The sequence below is a fragment of the Gobio gobio genome, assembly GCF_949357685.1.
Source record: "Gobio gobio genome assembly, chromosome: 15".
In the NCBI taxonomy this organism is placed as follows: Eukaryota; Metazoa; Chordata; class Actinopteri; order Cypriniformes; family Gobionidae; genus Gobio; species Gobio gobio.
Window position 1 is genome coordinate 37180495 of NC_137108.1, and position 18733 is coordinate 37199227.

General features: G+C 36.7%; 1 protein-coding gene across 1 annotated transcript in view; it reads right to left on the minus strand.

Annotated features, from left to right (window-relative positions):
• tsnare1 (T-SNARE Domain Containing 1) overlaps positions 1-16076 on the minus strand; it is a 211620-nt gene extending 195544 nt beyond the window's left edge. Inside the window, exon 1 of the mRNA XM_079836826.1 lies at positions 15978-16076. The gene's annotated coding sequence lies outside the window, so the exon portion shown is untranslated. The remainder of the gene's footprint in view (positions 1-15977) is intronic.
• Positions 16077-18733: the final 2657 nt, after the last annotated feature.

Here is an 18733-nt window from a genome sequence, read left to right on the forward strand (position 1 = left end):
AAGGGAGGCTTACACTCCTCAAAATTCTATTCAAAATGCAAAACAAGTGATACAAATTAACTGCTGTGCTATATTAATAAAATGTACCTACTAACATGCATAACACTGATCCATGTAAAGTAAAAGAGCTTTTAATAAATAAAAAAAATGTATGCAAAAGGAAAGCTTATTTATTTTTCCCATATTCTGTTAAGTTGTGTATGGTACAAAGTTATACATATAAATTCAAACGAATTTGAAAGGAAATTTGCCAACTCTTGCATAAATAACCAGTCAGAGGTTTTTGTCAGAGGTAACCTTTCAAGCCAATTATGTAACTTTCAGAATCACTTTTGTGCTGCTAGTCTCCTTGTGATAAAGAAAGACTATCCAATTGAGTAAAATTATTGATAAAATCCTAATTAAGGATGCCCAAACATTATATTTATATATATATGTGTGTGTGTGTGTGTGTGTGTGTGTGTGTGTGTGTGTGTGTGTGTGTGTGTGTGTGTGTGTGTGTGTGTGTGTGTGTGTGTGTGTGTGTGTGTGTGTGTGTGTGTGTGTGTGTGTGTGTGTGTGTGTGTGTGTATGTAGATACACACTGAATAGGATTTGTTCCATCCGTTTACTATTGTATATTGAAAAGTGTTGGATTGCTATCAAAAAAATTATAATACATTACTAATTATTAAGAATATTTTAAGATATATCACTGAAAGTTGTGATCTGTGTATGAGAGCAAAATAATCAGCAAAACAAGATGCTAATAAAATCCATTGAAATCTTTTATGGATTTAATCAGTATTTATTTACTACGGAGCCCCTAAAGGGACATGGTGATGGAAAAACGATATGAGATGGGAAGAAAAATGATATGTCAATTAGGGCTGCACGATATTGGAAAAAGATGACGTTTTGAATTTTGTGATATGACATTTTGATTTTCTGCAATGTATATTGTGATAAGAAAACAGTTTCACCAGACGAATAGCTGTATTTGGAAAGAATTAATCATACTAGAATTATTGGTAGGGATGCACCAATATGAATACTGATGACCGATAATTCTTTATATTTGAAAGCAGATTACCGATATATTGGCCGATAAATCTAAATCCAGATTTGTATACAACTTTTGAAAGCCTGATTAGAAAAACAAAAGTCTCAGCATTAAAAGCCATGTCCCAAGCACACAATGTTGTACAATGTACAATGTTCTTATAATTTTATGTAGCCTATATGATAAACATAAGTAATTATGTTTTTAATGCAAGTCTAACAGTATTCAGGTACAGAAATCGAATAATCAAATTTAAAATAACACCACAAAATCTTCACTGTATTAATTGAATATGTCCAGAATTTAGTTTTACCCACAATGTTAGCTCAGAATAAAGCAACTTAGCAATGCTAGTTTGTTTCTATTTGTGGAAGCGCATATGTCAAGGTAAAACTTGAGGCCATTCGTTGGCATAGTTAAAGATTTCTGCACTGTGAAAGCATGGTATTTATCAGAATATAGCAATTTGGGTCTAAAATGAGCTTCTGGGGTAAATCATATTTGGTTTTTGCATAATGGAAGCAATTCTGCCATTTAACGAGATGATGGCATGTGATGTATGTAGACATTTACACTGGACCCAAGGCTGTTTTGGCTGCCAGTGCTGTATGTGACTGCTGGACATGGTTATGACCCTCCCTTTGGGATTACAAGCTGTTTTAGGGTTGGACTTTGGGAGAGATGATCTCACTATGAGCTCCGAGGGCTCCCTGGCTCATGAAGGGGAGTGAAACAGATGGTACACTGGACCTCCAAGTTCCAACCTTCTGGTTCTCTCCTCACACCACATATGTTTCCCCCTACAGCTACAGTACATCCTGGTGATGGGTTTCCCACAATCCAACATACTCATGGCATATCTGGCCCAAATGAGATAAGGAAGGACACACAGGACGTCTCCTTGGCAGGGACCAACAATATGTCATCATATTAGAAAAAAACAGGTTGATTAAAGTCATTGGAATGAATTCATATGTCTTTCTTTGAACTTACCACAGTGGTACAATGATGATATCACATGGTAATATGCAGGGTTGCAAAAGAATAGATAAAATAAATCAAAAATTGAAGATAAAGAAATATATTCAGCCCACTTACAATTTGAAGCACCCATAATTATTAAGTTAACTATCTCAGATAAAATTGTTACAGTACTTTTTTTAAATACTTCTCTCATATTGTCCACAAAATAAGGCAGATGGGTAAAAAAAAGAAAAGAAATCTCATGTCAATCAAGTGAGAAACATCGTTTCTGCATGTGCATTGTCAAACAACTGACTCATATGAGCCAGCTCTTTTAGGAGAATCCGAAACACAACCAGTGAAATCAGATTTATCAACTATATTTGTTCTTTTTTTAGCAAATCAGAAACATATGTGCAACTAGTGTGCAATTTAATTAAAAAACAAATGGATCTCTAATTAATCATTCAAAAAGACTCACAAGGTACCCGTTTCAATCAGTCTGATGAATACTTCACTGAATGAACTCGGTTACTGAAAGAACATCTGACTGACTAAAATATTTGAAAGTTGCCCTCCTTGAAATACGTTATTTGCTACATTTAAAGGGTAAATAACACACACAGTTTCTGCCAGGCTCATATTAATCTTGAGTACCTATAGAGTAGTAATGCATCCTTCATATCTTCAAAGAGTCTTTAGCTTTATCATATTTAAAAAAGACATATACGCTGTACGGATTCTTTCCAAAAACATCCAAACTTGTGGAGACGCACAGTGGGTTAGCACACACACACACACACACACACACAATACATAATGGCATTCTCCCTGGATAACTTTTGATTCATACGTTCGTGTTGTTTACATTATATACACTTCTGCTAGCCTGACAAACCAGACCCATATCAAGATGGTGGGTCTGGGAACACCATTGGCAGGGCTCAATCCGAGGGGCAGGATAAACGGTTGTCTTTCAAATTCCCTCCGCACGCAATAGGATAGCGCTACAACCAACCAGAGCAACGAAGAAGGTGAAGCGGAGCTAGTTGATAGATTAAACTTTCGCCGCATCAGGTCGGCAAAACTCTGAACACATCTTCCTTTCTTAAGAATGACTTCAGTTCCGTTTTTCGTTTTTTCTCAAAGAAAAGCTTAACTCCAAGTCTTCCAGAGTCGCGGCCAAAGCCGATTCGAAAGACCGCTGTTCGCCACACTCTATACTCGTTGTGATTAGCCTGACCAGAGTTTGGTTTTTCCAGCTCGCAAGCAAAGGAGAGTTGCTAGACGACCCTGGCTGCAAATTACATTTGCTGCCACTAGGGTGCATCTAGATTTCTAGGCTACACTTATGCGCCAATTGCCAACAAAACACAGACATTTGATGCAGTTTCACTCACCGCCTGTGCTTTCGACTCATGACTGGGAACAAATAAACACAAACACAACTCCGTTGCTGCTCCAGAAAAACAAACTGCATCCACTGTTCCCTTAATGCTGGGTTATTTGGGAAGCTGAACAAGTTATCTTTTCCTCACAACCAGAAACACACTTCTTTAGTGACATTGTTGCATTTGTGGTCTAAAATCAAAATGAGCCAACATCTTCTATAACCCGAACGAAGATCATTGATGGACGTGCTCTTGCGCTCGCTCTAGTTGATGTGCGCATGCGCTCATTCTGCAGAAGTGCCCATTCAAGCAATTCCACCCTTTATGAAGTCATACAGGGCCATACTCGTAAAAAAACACTCAGAAAAAAACTCGGGAAAAAAAGTGTATTTTGCACAGAAATACTCTGTCATATGTGCAACTTGTCTTTTTGAATTTTGGCCATGTTTAGCATGAGAATCTAATTCTTTAACAGTGTAAATAAGTCAAAACGCATGAAATAGGCTAGGCTCAAAACCAGGGTAGGAAATTAGCCATTACGATGTTTTTGAATGTAAAAACCACACGAACGTCATAAGTTGACCTCAGAAAACAATATACAAAAAAAGCCAGTTCATGACCCTTTAACAAGGGCACATTTTTGTTAATGTTGTCTGCATTGACAGATGTCTCTAAAAATGACTAAAGATGTTGTTTAAAGCATGTATGTGCCGGTGAGTCTCTCTGATTGTAAAATCTGCCATCGATGAGTCACACTATTTGTCCATTTTCCATAACCTGTCAAAGTGTGTGTCATTTCAATGCACCATCTGATAATGTGCAGAAACTATTTTGGGCTTTGGCTCGTTATATTATGCTACACTTCAAGTATTATCAGATAAAGTCGTCCTCTGGAATCGCTTTATGAAACTAATAACCAGTGATGTATACCACATAAACACTGAAATACAGTGTGCAGTAGCCCTATCTATAAAACAGATAGTTGTGCAGGTATTGAATCTCAGATCTCCTGTAATCGCATCTATAATCAAAGCCAGAAAATGTCTTTTTGAGATCATATCTGATCTGGCTTCACATGAATGCTTAAAACCCTGAATTGTGAAAGTGCTATCACGCTGTATTTAAAAAGGCATATTTATTGTGTCGTTCAAGCCCATATTTATCAAGGTGAGAAAGGATGTGGTTAAACAGAAGGGGGGGGGGGGGGGGGGGGTGAAATCAATTCACAGAAAAGTAAACTTCAGCATCTGGATGCCCTTGTCAATGCCTCCTGGAACAAATAAAGTTACAGAGCAGAACAAGGAACTAATCTCATTAATGGCTGCCATTTGTGAGTGATTAAGGCCTGTCCTCATGCAATGGCACACTGGACATAAAGTTCTTAGAGGTTAATAACCAGTTACAATCAATTACTCAGCTAATATGATACAATCAATGGGTTCCTCTAATCACATGAGGTGAAAAAAAATGGAGCAGACGACTATAACATTTCTGGGATATCTGAGGCATAACAATCCAAGGTGATTGCAGCACAGGCTTGATAGAACAACAAGATCTGAACCTTAACCTCATACTGTGGCTTGACATCACACAAAGGGTTCAAATGACATTTCATCTACTGAGAGACACAAACCATCTGTGGTATCAGAAATAAACACATATCCAATAAACCATATGCAACATTTCAGTTAGTTTTCAGAAGGAAAAACCTGATTAATTTTCTCCATATAGAAATGAATTACACATGATTCTGTACTAAGCTTTAAAAGACAAACCTACCATGATTAGCAACTAATGATATATGCTTCTGTTGAAGCCATCAGCCAACGTAAATTCAAACTTCATAAAAAATTCATTAAGTCGTATATCCAAAATCCAGGTAAGAAATACACTAATTCCTAAAGAAAAAGATCCACCAATCAAATAATCTTTGCAAACAAATCAGGATGAAAGAGCTCAGAAGTGACCGTCCACTCCCATGAAGTATTGTTAATGTCAAACAAGCCGGTCTCCCTACACTCTCAAACTACTATAGTATATTAAGTATAGTATAAGTATATAAGTAATACGCAAAAACATTTGAACACAGATGTGTTTCCACCGTGTCTCTAAACAACCAGCCTATTGTGGTAAAAATCCACCCACTCCTTTTTTAAAGGGTTAGTTCACCCAAAAATTAAAATTAGACCATGATTTACTCACCCTCAAGTCATCCTAGGTGTATATGACATTCTTCTTTCAGACGAATCAAATCTGAGTTATTTAAAAAATGTCCTGGCTCTTCTAAGCTTTATAATGGCAGTGAATGGTTGTATCGTTTTTGAAGTCCATAAAAGTTTCTATCCATCATGTACGTTTGTGTAAGAAAAATATCCATATTTAAAATTGTTTAGACTAAAATAACTAGCTTCCGGCGGTCAGCGGTACGCGAATCGACTTGCGCTAAAAGAGTAACCCTCAACGCTACGTTTTGTTTTGGTCTATCCTCTGCGCTTCTGCGTTCGTCAATACGCATGCGTCAAGGGTTACTCTTTTAGCGCAAGTCGACTCGGGTACCACTGACTATCGGACATCTTTAATATAATATTTCAATATAACTTTTAATATAAATTTTATTTTGTCTGAAAGAAGAATGTCATATACACCTAGGATGATTTGAGGGTGAGTAAATCATGGTCTAATTTTCATTTTTGGGTGAACTAACCCTTTAATAATCCCCATAAATCATAAACAGTCTCTCCAAATGAGCGGCTCCAGACTTCTTCCTGACTTTTTCCTGAGTCTCTCCATCAGTGTCCGACTCGGTTCGAACATGTAAGGCTAAACACAGCTACGGATCATTTCTGACACTTTGGCTGTGTGACATTCTCCAGTTTTGTTGTTGCCGGAGTATCCAAAGCATGAGCAGTAAAGGCTCCGCCCTCTTTTGAAAAGGGGGCCGGGAGCAGCAGCTAATTTGCATTTAAAGAGACACACACAAAAACGACCAAATAGGGAAAAATTTGACAAGCTACAGAATAATAAATGATATGTGTGTTATTTTGAGCCGAAACTTCAGACACATTCTGGGGACACCAGAGACTTATTGATCAAAAGTGACAGCAAATACATGCATATTTCATAGGGCGGCACGATTAATCGAAATCAAACCGCAATCGCGATTTGGCTTATGTGCGATTATGAAAGCGCAAAGGCTGCGATTTTAATGAAATAAATAAATGCCCAGCGTGTTAGTGAAGAGCGGCTCTGTGATCAGCAGTAAACACTGCTCCGTCTGAAAGCACTGCGAGTTTGAGCGATTATAATGTGCGTTTGAAAAAGCAACACGTGTCAAACATCTACACAAACTAGTAATGTGAAGTGTTCATGAACCTCTTGTCCAACAAAATACGTTTAATAACGTGTTTTAACTCACTTCATATAGTCAGTTGAGTGTTTGTGAGCTGACGTTTCTGATCACAAAATGAGGCAGACAATATATTGTTCTATAGTATTCTATACAGTGATAAAGCCTATGTCAATCAGCACTGCTTTATTATTATGAAAATAAATACCCGAGAAGGCTTGAAGAACTCAAATACACCATATCTTGATGCAGTCATGTTTATTGTCTTCATGTTAAATCAGTCAAAGCGTTTCGATTCAGCCAACAGCACTAGCTTAGCTTCACATTAGGGATTTCCTGAAAACTATTACTTCTCTGAGGTAAATGTGGAGTTTCTGCTCGAGGGCGCCCTCTGGCCTCCAGTATGAATGAAAATAAAAATAAATTTATATGACAATCCATATGTTTTTCTTAAACATACAGGAGTTTTTTCCCCCACAGTGGATGCATAAGAGGCTCATATTTCATATTAAAGACATGGACTTTAAGAAATGTATATCAGAGATAAAAAGCAAACATTTGTATTATAATCATTTTAACAATAAATCCTTAGACCTTTCTAATGATTTTTATTCATAGGCTGTCTGCATATTAACAGGTAACCCAGCAGTTTTTTTTTTTTTTTATAAAATAAGTTCTGTAAAATATAAATATTAATAGTAGTAGTAGTAGTAGTAGTAGTAGAAGTAGTAGTAGTAGTAGTATTAGTAGTAGTATATTGTTATATTTATTCTTAAATACTCTATTTTTAAAGGGGTGGTGCCATGGCTTTTTTCTAGGATTGGTTGTGTTTATGGGGCGCAGAATAACATGTCTTAATACTAGTATTTTTCTTATATTTTACCTTTATTCCACACCGCTGTCTCCACTGTCCATTGAACGGCTCGTTTGCTTCCTGCTTCTATGAAGCCCATCCCTCCGAAAAACGCAATGGTCTTAGATTGGTTAGATGGCCAAATGTAGTTTGTAGTTCTGCAACAGCTCTCTCTCTTTCGTAATGACTGCGACGTGGCCTCGCCCACTTTGTTGCGTGTTCGCGAGGGCAGTGTTTATATTAATAGCAAGGGTTTATGATGTCACCAACCCGGGAAGAAGCTTGTTGTAGTCCAAACCGGACGTTTTTGTAGGCAATAAACTGCCATAACTTTAAAAGACAATATCTCCGTTAGCATTGAACTTTCAGCGCTGTAACTTTGCAGATACTGTTTATGCTCAAGCAGCAACATTACACACTAACTAAAGTTAAAAAAGTGAAATCGCATGCAACCACCCCTTTAATAATGAAAATGTTATTGTAATAGTAATATTTCTTATTTTGTTAAATATTTTTATTTAGCAATAATTATTATTATTAGTCATATTAATATAAAAACACAAAATGTTATATACACACTTTTCATTTGTAAAAAAAAAAAAAAAAAAAAAAAAAATTGCTTTCAAATCGCAAACCACAAATCACACATCAATTTTAACCAGAATAATTGCAATTAGATATTTTCCCCGAATCGTGCAGCCCTTATTTTTCAAATAAATCCTGTTCTTTTGAAAGTATCACAGTTCCCACAAATATATTAAGCAGCACAACTGTTTTCAACATTGATAATAATAAGAAATGTTTCTTATTATAACACGGAAAACTCAGCTTTGTCATCAAAAGAAATCACATTTAAAAAAAAAATATATATATATATATATATATATATATATATATATATATATATATATATATATATATATATATATATATATATATATATATATATATATATATATATATATATATATATATATATATATATATATATATATATATATATATATATATATAATATTTGACAATATTACTGGTTTTACTGTATTATTAAATAAATGCAGCTTTGGTGAGCATAAGAGACTTGGAAGTGTATATATGCATAAATAATTGTAAAAAGTGTATGGATATATATATATAGCAATAAATAAAAAAATATATAGTTTTTATATTCATTGAATTATCTGGCTACAAAAGGGAACATATTAAAGCTAAAATGACCCTGCTTCGAACCACATGTGTCTCATAAGCACTTTAAGCACTTTTTATTACAATAATTATTAGTTTAATTAGACCTAACCCTTGTCCACTCATTACTTACACATCTTCAGTCCAAAGCACAGGGCTTGTTATCTTGTTGGGTGAAACCTTGTCTGCATGGGGTACACATATTAAATCGCAGCCTGGCTCTTTCCCAACCGGCTGCTATACAGTCCAATTACGCAGATTTCGAGTTACTTACTTATGCAATCAAGTAATTACAACCCAATCTCACCCGAGTCGCAAGCACAACATAATCTTTAGATTGGCAGGGAAATTATGTCCAACGATGCACCATTTTTCGAGATGTGACAATTGCCTTCTTAATTATGATGCCATTGTGTCAACTTGCTTTCTCAACCTAATCAAAAGCGAGTGTAATCATGAAAGTGGTCCTGAGATGTGGACCACGATGTTGTAATTGCATTTTAATCATACTGGTGTAGGGAACATGGGTTCTTGCTATCTCATCAGTTTCTTAAAATTGAAGTCAGATAGAGATGTCTGGCAGCTTAGGGGCCTAAAGGTTTGCTTTAAAACCCATGTAGGACTTTGTGAACTGTCTTGGCCTGACAGCAAGGCCAGAGCAGTTTTGTTTGATAAGGTGGAGAAAGAGAGCAACGTGACGGGGATACAAATTCATTTCAGTTCCCAGAATGCACTGCTCTCCTATAGTATTCTATCTTTCACTTGAACCAAAAAGACTAGTTTTAATTAATGAGATTGTATGATGTGATCCATCCTGCTTGAACAAATGTGATCTATGCCGAGGTAAACTGACTTATTTTGCAATTAGTCTTATCAGCAGGGGCGTAGGAATGATCTGAGGGGGGGGGGGGGGGGGGTGACGCTTAATAAATCTCATCAAACCTCTCATGACATGATTTTTAATCACTATACTTCCAATGGATAAACCCAAATGAGGTACCATATGAAAGCTTAAAACGTTACAGAAAATGTAGCATAGAGGTAGGGGTGGGCGATATCTCGATATTCAAAATATATCGAGATATTTTTTAAACACGATATGGATTTTGACATATCGTATATATCGATATATTGTTTATATTTAATTCTGATCCCGCCACTTTGCTTGTTTGCCTTCTCTGTGCTGTGCTCGCCCCCGCTCGCTCGCCCCCCGCCTCCTTGCATTTGTTCCCCCTCCCATAGCGTGTTGTCATGGCGGCGTCCGCAACCAGCTCGGAGGCTACAGAACTCGTCTTAAAAACAACTGGCTCCATTATATGGAGATACCTCGGTTAAGGCGTCGGACGAACAGCAGACAGATGTCTACTGCCATGAATGCCGACAGTTGGTTCTCAAACACTTGATCCAAGATACAGTTTACCTAGGCGGCATTAAGAACTCCCGCGACTGTACACTACGGAGAGAGAGCGGCTTGCTTGCTGGAGAAGGTTACTTACTATGCCCTTGATATGAGTTGTTTTATTTTTGAATGAGAATTCATTATTTGCATGCGTTTTAAAGCCTTGCGCGTAGGGCACCATGCGCTTTCCCGAGCGTGCGCACTAAAAGCCTGTCAAACAAGTGATTACTGGACTAAATCTTACTGCGCTAATACTGTCAAATACACACAAGGTTAACATAAACACAGTCGGTTATGTCTAAAGTGAAAGTAAAATCGGCGTGTGTTTGTATATTAGATGCGTGAAAGTCTTAAATTGACAGCAGGGAAGCCGAGTGAACACGCCTTAAAGGCACAGTTCACTCTAAAATGATGTCATTATTTACTCACTCTAATGTTGTTCCAAACCTGTATTAATTTCTTCTGTTGAACAGCTGATAGTAGCGATTGACATCCATATTATTATTTCCTACAATGGGGACCAGCAACTGTTTGGTTTCCAATATGCTTCAAAATATATGTTATGTCCAACAGAAGAAAGAACTTTATTCAGGTTTAAAACAACTTGAGCGCGAGTAATCAATGACAGAATTTTCATTTTTGAGTGAACTATTCCTTTAGTGGTTAATAAAATAAGACAAAGACAAAATCACTCACGGCTCTTGACTGAAAAACTAATACAGTAGCTTTAATAAGAATCAATGTATATTTTATAGGGAAGTCTATGTAGTGTTTTATTTTTACATTTATTAATTCAATTTCATACTAATATGCTGCTGTACAGCTCTGAGCTGCCAGTGTAAATCTTTATAAATATATATTTATTTTATATTATACAGTACACTAGGAATGTGTACAAGGTTTTTTAAAAGTAAAGTTTTAAGTTTAAGTAAGGTTTTTCAAGTCTAGTAAGTAAAATAAAGAAAGAGTATTGCAATAAAAAAAATAGTATTTTTTCCTCCTTAAGCTCTTGCTGTTCGGCTAAGAATAGAATAGCAAAAATCTGATGCGACTAGCCATCAGAACCGAACCGAACCGAAAACCGTGGTAAAAAAAAACAAGGTATGTATTGAACCGTGGACTAACTGTATTTTTGCATCCCTACTTTGTTCCTACATGAACTGCCTACCTCTTTGCACTTCAATAAAAAAACGATTGTGGTATTTGGCATATTTGTTTTTGCAGTAGTTTTTGGGGGTAATTTTTCCTGTAAAGATATCGAGATATATATCGTATATCGAGATATAGCAAAATATATCGAGATATATTTTTTGCTCCATATCGCCCAGCCCTACATAGAGGTCAACAATTAGAAGACCATGGTCCAGATCCAGATCCCGGATTGGTTCCGTCTGGACCGTGCATCATTTCTCATTTAGTATAATTGTAAACAAACATATATACACCAACAGAAAACAAGAGGTCTAAGTTTTGCAACCCTGTACAACTATTTAGCCACTTGATTTCCTTGTCCGTTTTTACACAACTCTGCCTCAGTCGCAAGCACAACATAATCTTTTCTTTAAAAAATGTAAGAAGTTTTACAAAACTCTGCCTCAACATCAGTCTGCACTGGCTGCCAATAGCCGCTCGAATCAAATCCAAGGCACTGATGCCAGCCTTCAAAGCAACCACAGGCTGTGCACCAATATACCTAAACTCGCTTGTTCAGACTTACACACCCTCCAGAAGCTTACGTTCTGCAAGTGAACGATGCCTTGTGGTGCATGAAATCACTCTCACGGACCTTTTCCTGGAAAGTTCCCACCTGGTGGAACGACCTGCCTATCTCTATTCGAGCAGCCGAGTCTGTAGCCATTTTCAAAAAACATCTAAAGACACATATTTTCCAGCAGCACCTGACCAATCAAGAATAGCACGCATCATTCTATTGATTTTCTGTTTGTTTATTTAAAAAAAAAAATTGTTCTGTCCTATGTGTTCTGTGCTAGATTGTGCTAGAGACTTGTTACAGCACTTGCATATTGTTGCCCTTGACTGTTTTAGTTGCTTCTATTGCTTTCATTTGTAAGTCGCTTTGGATAAAAGTGTCTGCTAAATGACTAAATGTAAATGTAAAACTGTTTCATATGTGTGAACTGATAGATTAGTATGAATTGCATTTAAAAATACATTTAAATAACTTCTGTTCTGACCACTATCAAAGCCAGCTTGTTATGTTTCTGGGGTCCATGCCATGAAGCCCCGGTTAAGGTGGCTGGTACTATATGTTTCAGTTTAGTTTGCGCCAACCGTCTCGGTTACGTATGGTAACCCTCGTTCCCTGAAGGAGGGAACGGAGACGTACCACGGTTGTACCGACGAATTTGGATCACTTCAGAGAGCCCCTATCAGCTTCGAGATTTAGAGAACGGGCCAATGGGCCATTGGTGTGCGATATTTGCATCTCGCGCTCCGCCCCGCGCCGCGGGTATAAACAGGAAGCGAGAGCAACGCACTGATGTTTTTCACTGAGGAGCCGAACTAGTGCCATGCAGAGATGGTAAGGAACTGTGGCGACGGGACGTACGTCTCCGTTCCCTCCTTCAGGGAACGAGGGTTACCATACATAACCGAGACGTTCCCTTTCAGTCGGTCACGTTCGACGTACGTCGGTTGTACCGATGAATTGGGATCCCTTTGGAAAATGCCACAGTTACTACCACTTCCAGCGCCCAGCGAGAGCCCCTCAGACCCCGTTCTGATGCGGGCGGGGAAATTCACGCAGGGAGAGTTACACTGCTGTTCCGCAAGACCCACTCAGCAGACTTATTGGATAAGGCCATCCTTAAAAATATATTGGTTTGCAGTAACAGTAAAAAAAAAAAAAAAAGGGTCGGTAGGTAGGTATATTTTTTTTTTTTCAAGTTTCAAAAGTACAATTTTGGTGATGGTGATTACGTAGGTATGAATTTAAACAAATGAGCATATCATGACGTCACTGAGTCTTCAACTCGTGCCTTCGGGCGCATCATTGCAAACCTCATTTTGATGCAGGCTATATATATAATAAGAGAACAACACCAATAAACTTGGGATAATCATGAAAATTGTTTTATTCATTCCATCATATCGGAATATTTTTTTTTTTTTTTTTTTAAGGAAACGGGCTGACTTGAATAAATAGCAACACAGTAGCAAACAATACTCAATACAAAATTGCGAAACAAAAATGTATAATTAATCCAAAGTCTGAACATTCATAAATAGGCTAAAACATCTTTATTTGACCGTGCCTTGTGTGGCTGTTTACAGTAAGCCGAAGCTTGTGTGGCTGTTTACAGTAAGCCGACGAGTTGCTTAAACACAGGGCGAAAATGGAGGAATTATATGAGTAAATTTGACCCGCTGCCGCTTATAGGTATAAATGCCCATTTTTAAATCTGGTTTTATCTAAACAATTTTTAACAACAGGGGATTGTAAATAACACAGTTTTAGTAAAAGTCAGTGACTGGGAGACTTGGATATTTTATTGGAAATCTGTTATGTACATTTGAAAAACAGCCATGAGTAAATTTTACCCCGTGGCGGTTCTAGTGTTCTAAGGCAATTCGAAAAAGGAAATTTTTTGCAAAACTGCAACTTTCGGCTGTAGAACCCGGACTTCATATCGGCTGGAGGGACCGTCTCTATCGCGACCAATAGGACAGCAATCTCCGCCTGAAGCACAGGGGCGTTCTCCCCCATTACAGATGTGAAGTGAACGCCCCTGAACTTGGGGGGACGCCGGGCGAACTGAATCGCATAGCCGAGTCTGATGGTACGGATGAGCCAGCGAGACGGGCTGGGAAGCGCTAGCCAGGCCCCCAGAGACCGTACAAGCCGGACCATCGGCACCACAGACGTACCCGCAACGCAGGGACCTCGTCACAATCAGGGACCTCGTCACAATCAGGTAAGGGATTGTAGTGTAATAACAAAGCCCTTGACCAAATTGCTAATTGTGGTGAACTGAAATTATTTTTTTTCCCCTTGTAGATAAATGTAGCTTTACGCAAATTGCCCACACTAGTAGCAGTCCTAATATGACTGCTGCTAATGCTATTGCTAAACTGGTGGAGACTCTGAGTGAAACTCCATTCACCTTTGCAGCAAAGCAGGGGAAAATGCCAGCGGAGAAAGTCCCAAAACTAAAACTCATTATTGAATCAAAATGAGCCTGTGACCCTTTTGACTCCACCCCTCAAAGAATCGAAATCGAGAATCGAAAAGAACCGAAATCGAAAGTAAGAATCGGAATCAGAATCGTTCAAATCCAAATGATGCCCAACCCTATTAAACAATAAGCACAAACTATACAAAAGTGGCAGCTCTTCTGGCGCACTCACTCGTTTTCATTCACTCCTTCAAGTAAACTATATTAGTGGACTAATGTAGGGAATAGGGGGCAGTTTTCAAACACAACCCCTTTCATAGTTTTTCTGTGTGTATATACAGCCCTCTGTTTCAGTTACCATCTGTCAATTAGTAGAAGTTAGTGGTTGTTCTGTCAGTGGTTTTTGAGAAGTTCTAAGTAACCTGAGTTTTTGTTATTTTGATTTTGTTAATAAATTAGCCTGTTGCACATAGATCCTGCTTTTTATCCTTTTCAACCATACCGTGACACATACGCTTTATGACAATTATGATCTTAAAAATATATGGTCTCTCCTCAGGAAGTTTGCTGTCAGTCAGCGGCAACTACATTATGTGATTCATAAAAATAATTTGGTGATAGGCAGATTTTGGTAGACAGGCATTAGCCATGTGGGCAAGCAAAATACAGCTCCCAAAAACTGTGATTTAATTATCTAATTATAGAAATGGAAACGTCTTGTGGTAAAAAGGCAGAACACATTTTATAATAATTACGACTTTTTTAACACATCTGAAAACAAGAGTTTCCAATTTGCCTCAGCAGAGTGAACATTGTGTTATGAGCAATAACAGAGGGAATGAGAAAAGACAAGATTCAATTTATTTATTTTTTTTACTTAGGGTTATAAAACCTATAAATGTTTTAAAGCTATGTCAAGCCCAAATTCAAAGTATGTCTTTACAAACTTTGCTTTTCTGGACAGAAATTGTATATTAAATAAGGTTAAATTAACTTTGAATTTCAAAACTTTTAACTTCCTTATACACTCAAATTCCAATTGCAATTCTTGTTTGCAGCTTCAATTCAAATTGTATCCAAAGTCAGACAGCAATTGAGTTTTTAATATAAAAGGCAATACATTCATTTCTGAAAGGCATGCAACCATATACAGTGCGTAAAATAAAGTATAGACAGTATAGACAGTTCAGCCTCATGTGTATGTTCACTCGCTGCAAAACAAAAGATACAATGGCTTACTATGCCAAATCTACTTAACAGTCACATGAACAGTAATCAAATGATTCAACCAAATTTGATTGCCTAGCAGAAGAAGACAAGACAAAACAGCTCTCCAAAAAAATAACAAATCCAACCCCTTACGTAGCCATAAAAATAAACAACTCAGGATTAACACAGAAATTCATAAATACAGTATTCAGCCCTCATAACAGATGGGACACAATGTTTATATGTATTACATCACATGCAATTATCCCAGCACACACTGTTCTTTCTGAATTCCACGATAACAAGAGAGCATCCTTTCAGGCCTACCCTCCCCCTTCCTCTCACCTCCTCTCCATCCTTAAACAATGAGCACCTTCTGACATAATCTCAGCAAAAAAGAACAATCCATTGAACCTGAGCAAAAACTGAACAAAGCAAATTTTCATACATTACCCTTTTTTTTCTTGAGAGAGCACTTAGCCTTAGCACTCACATCAGATGCAGGAGAACCTCTCAGATTCAACCCCGGCTAACAACATCACATGACTCTGTACCATCTGCTCCTTGCTTACAATCATGTGACCTGGATGAAAATGTGGGATTATGGGATATGTAGTTTGATTTTAAGAATGCATTAAAAGTGTTAATTATGATTTAGATTTAATCATTTATATAAATTCATAGAAAATGTTGTGACAAAACATAAGCATTTATTAATCTAAAATGAAGGAATTATTCTAAATATTCTAAATAATTATATAATTAAAAACGTTTGTTTACAATTATGGGAATTTTTAAACAAATGTAAATTATTTAAAGGAGGGAAAAAAAATCACTTTCCATAGTAGAATATAAATCATTAAAATGAATTTTTAATGTGGGCTCACTGGAAATAAATAAAAGACGAGGATTAAGTGGAAGAAAAGACTGAACAGAGAAAAAGACCTTTCTGGATCGGGCAAAGAGAGTGGCCATTAATATTACATTAGCCTATGTCTGTGCGTGGTGTGGTTGTGTGTGTGTGGTGTCTGTGTGTGGGGGGGAGGTCAGCAAAGACCTCCGGGTTAACGGAGGGTATACAGACCTTACAGACAGCCCACTGTCCTCTAATTTCTTCCTGCTACACACGCACATTTTTTTCTAAAAAGTGAATGGAATTGTTAAATAAAGAGCCTCTGAGTGGGGCTGTACACGGAGAAACTGAATTAAGTGAAACAGGATGTCACTCCCGCCACCCCTTGACCTTCACACACTCACACCGTCTGCATATGCAATGCATGTCAACTTCAAGCCCGGATCTAGGACAGTGCCAGGACCACCGGCCAAATGCGACACTGGGAATTCATCAACAGAACGAGCCGGCATTAATTCATGAAATACAGCCAAAGAAGACGCAACTCCTCTACTTCACTGTGATTAGTTGAGCACCCTGTCAGTCAAAAATCATGTTTGCAACCAAATTAATAAAATCAGTAGAAACTGCTGGATATGGACGGACTAATGGCATAGTAAACAACTCACTTAGGCATCATTACTTTCAGTCACATCCAAATGGAAATGAAATGGACACAATAATTTGTAAGAGAGCTGTTTTTTTTAATGACCATTCTGCTCTGTACAGGTCCAGTGACTGTCATGACACCTGCAGTTTACAGGGGATTTTTTTTTTAAATGTCTGTAAAAGAAATTGGTAATTTAGGCTCCAATTCTCACTATTAACTAGTTGCTTTTTAGCATGCATATTACTAGGATATTGGCTGTTTATTAGTACTTATAAAGCACATATTAATGCCTTATTCTGCATGTCATGACTATATTCTACATCCCTTAATCCTACCCTATTCCTACAACTACCTTAATAAATATTAATAAGCAGTAATTAGGAGTTTGTTGAGGCAAACGTCATAGTTAATAGTGAGAATAGTGAGAAGACCCTAAACTAAAGTGTGACCAAGAAATTAACTATTAATATTAATAATAGCCATACATCATATTCAGATCCCTCATGTTACTGTATCATAGGATCAATTGCTTTTACTTTATTATAATTTACTTTGGATTTATTATAACAATATTACTTAGCGATTTCTTATAATAATCAGCAGTCACGAATAAACCTACACAAAATGTGCTTGCAATGAGTCGTAGTCAGTGGTGTGCAGTGGTGTTTTAAATTGAGGCGAAGTCCTCATGTTTTTTTATATACATCAAATGTTGATTTATGTCCCTGTTACACTACATTTTCCAGGTTAAATAAACATTACATAAAAAGAGAGACCAAATACAGTTCTATGTTGTATCTGTATGTCATGTTCTATTTCTTAAAATCAAGTAGCTATACATTTCATCAAGTTCACACATTTTTATATTTATTCCAAAATAATAACTAAATGCAGTAACTATTTAAACAAAATATATTATTTTGCTTTTCTTTTAATAGTCAGTCATTTAGCTTGTACTAGGCTAAGGTTACACTGTAGTTACACAGATCTCGACGTTACCTTCAGCCACGTCGATGTAATTTCCCCAAGTTGTTTGCTCACTAAAACCACACAGTCATCATGTTTTCAGGTCATTTCAAGTTTGATTTTGACGTGACATGATGCGAAAATGTCTTAATGGCTGTGTTGTTTACTTACTTTTTCATTAGCCTTCCCATTTACACTTCAATACCTTCATCCAGGCCGATTCGTGAACGCGCACGAAAACAAGAGGCGGGATTTAACGCATGAACCAGTCGCTGTTGAAAAGTATTACTTTCTAAAAACGAGTGCCTTTTACAATTGTAGTCCTCAAATTTTGTAATATTTGCTTTGTTTTATTTTTGTAATATTGATTATTTTCTCATCCTTTTTTTTTGCCTCCCTTATTATATATAGCCTATATGTATATTATATATATGTATGTATGTATGTATGTATGTATGTATGTATGTATATATATATATATAAATATATATATATATATATATATATATATATATATATATATATATATATATATATATATATATATATATATATATATATATATATATATATATATATATATATATTCATGCTGTCAAGGGATTAATCGCGATCAATCGCATCCCAATTGACTTTGTGTTTACATAATATATGTGTGTGCTGTGTATAATTATAGGCTATATATAAATATACACACATGCATGTATATGTTTGAGAATTTTTTTTATTTATAAATATATT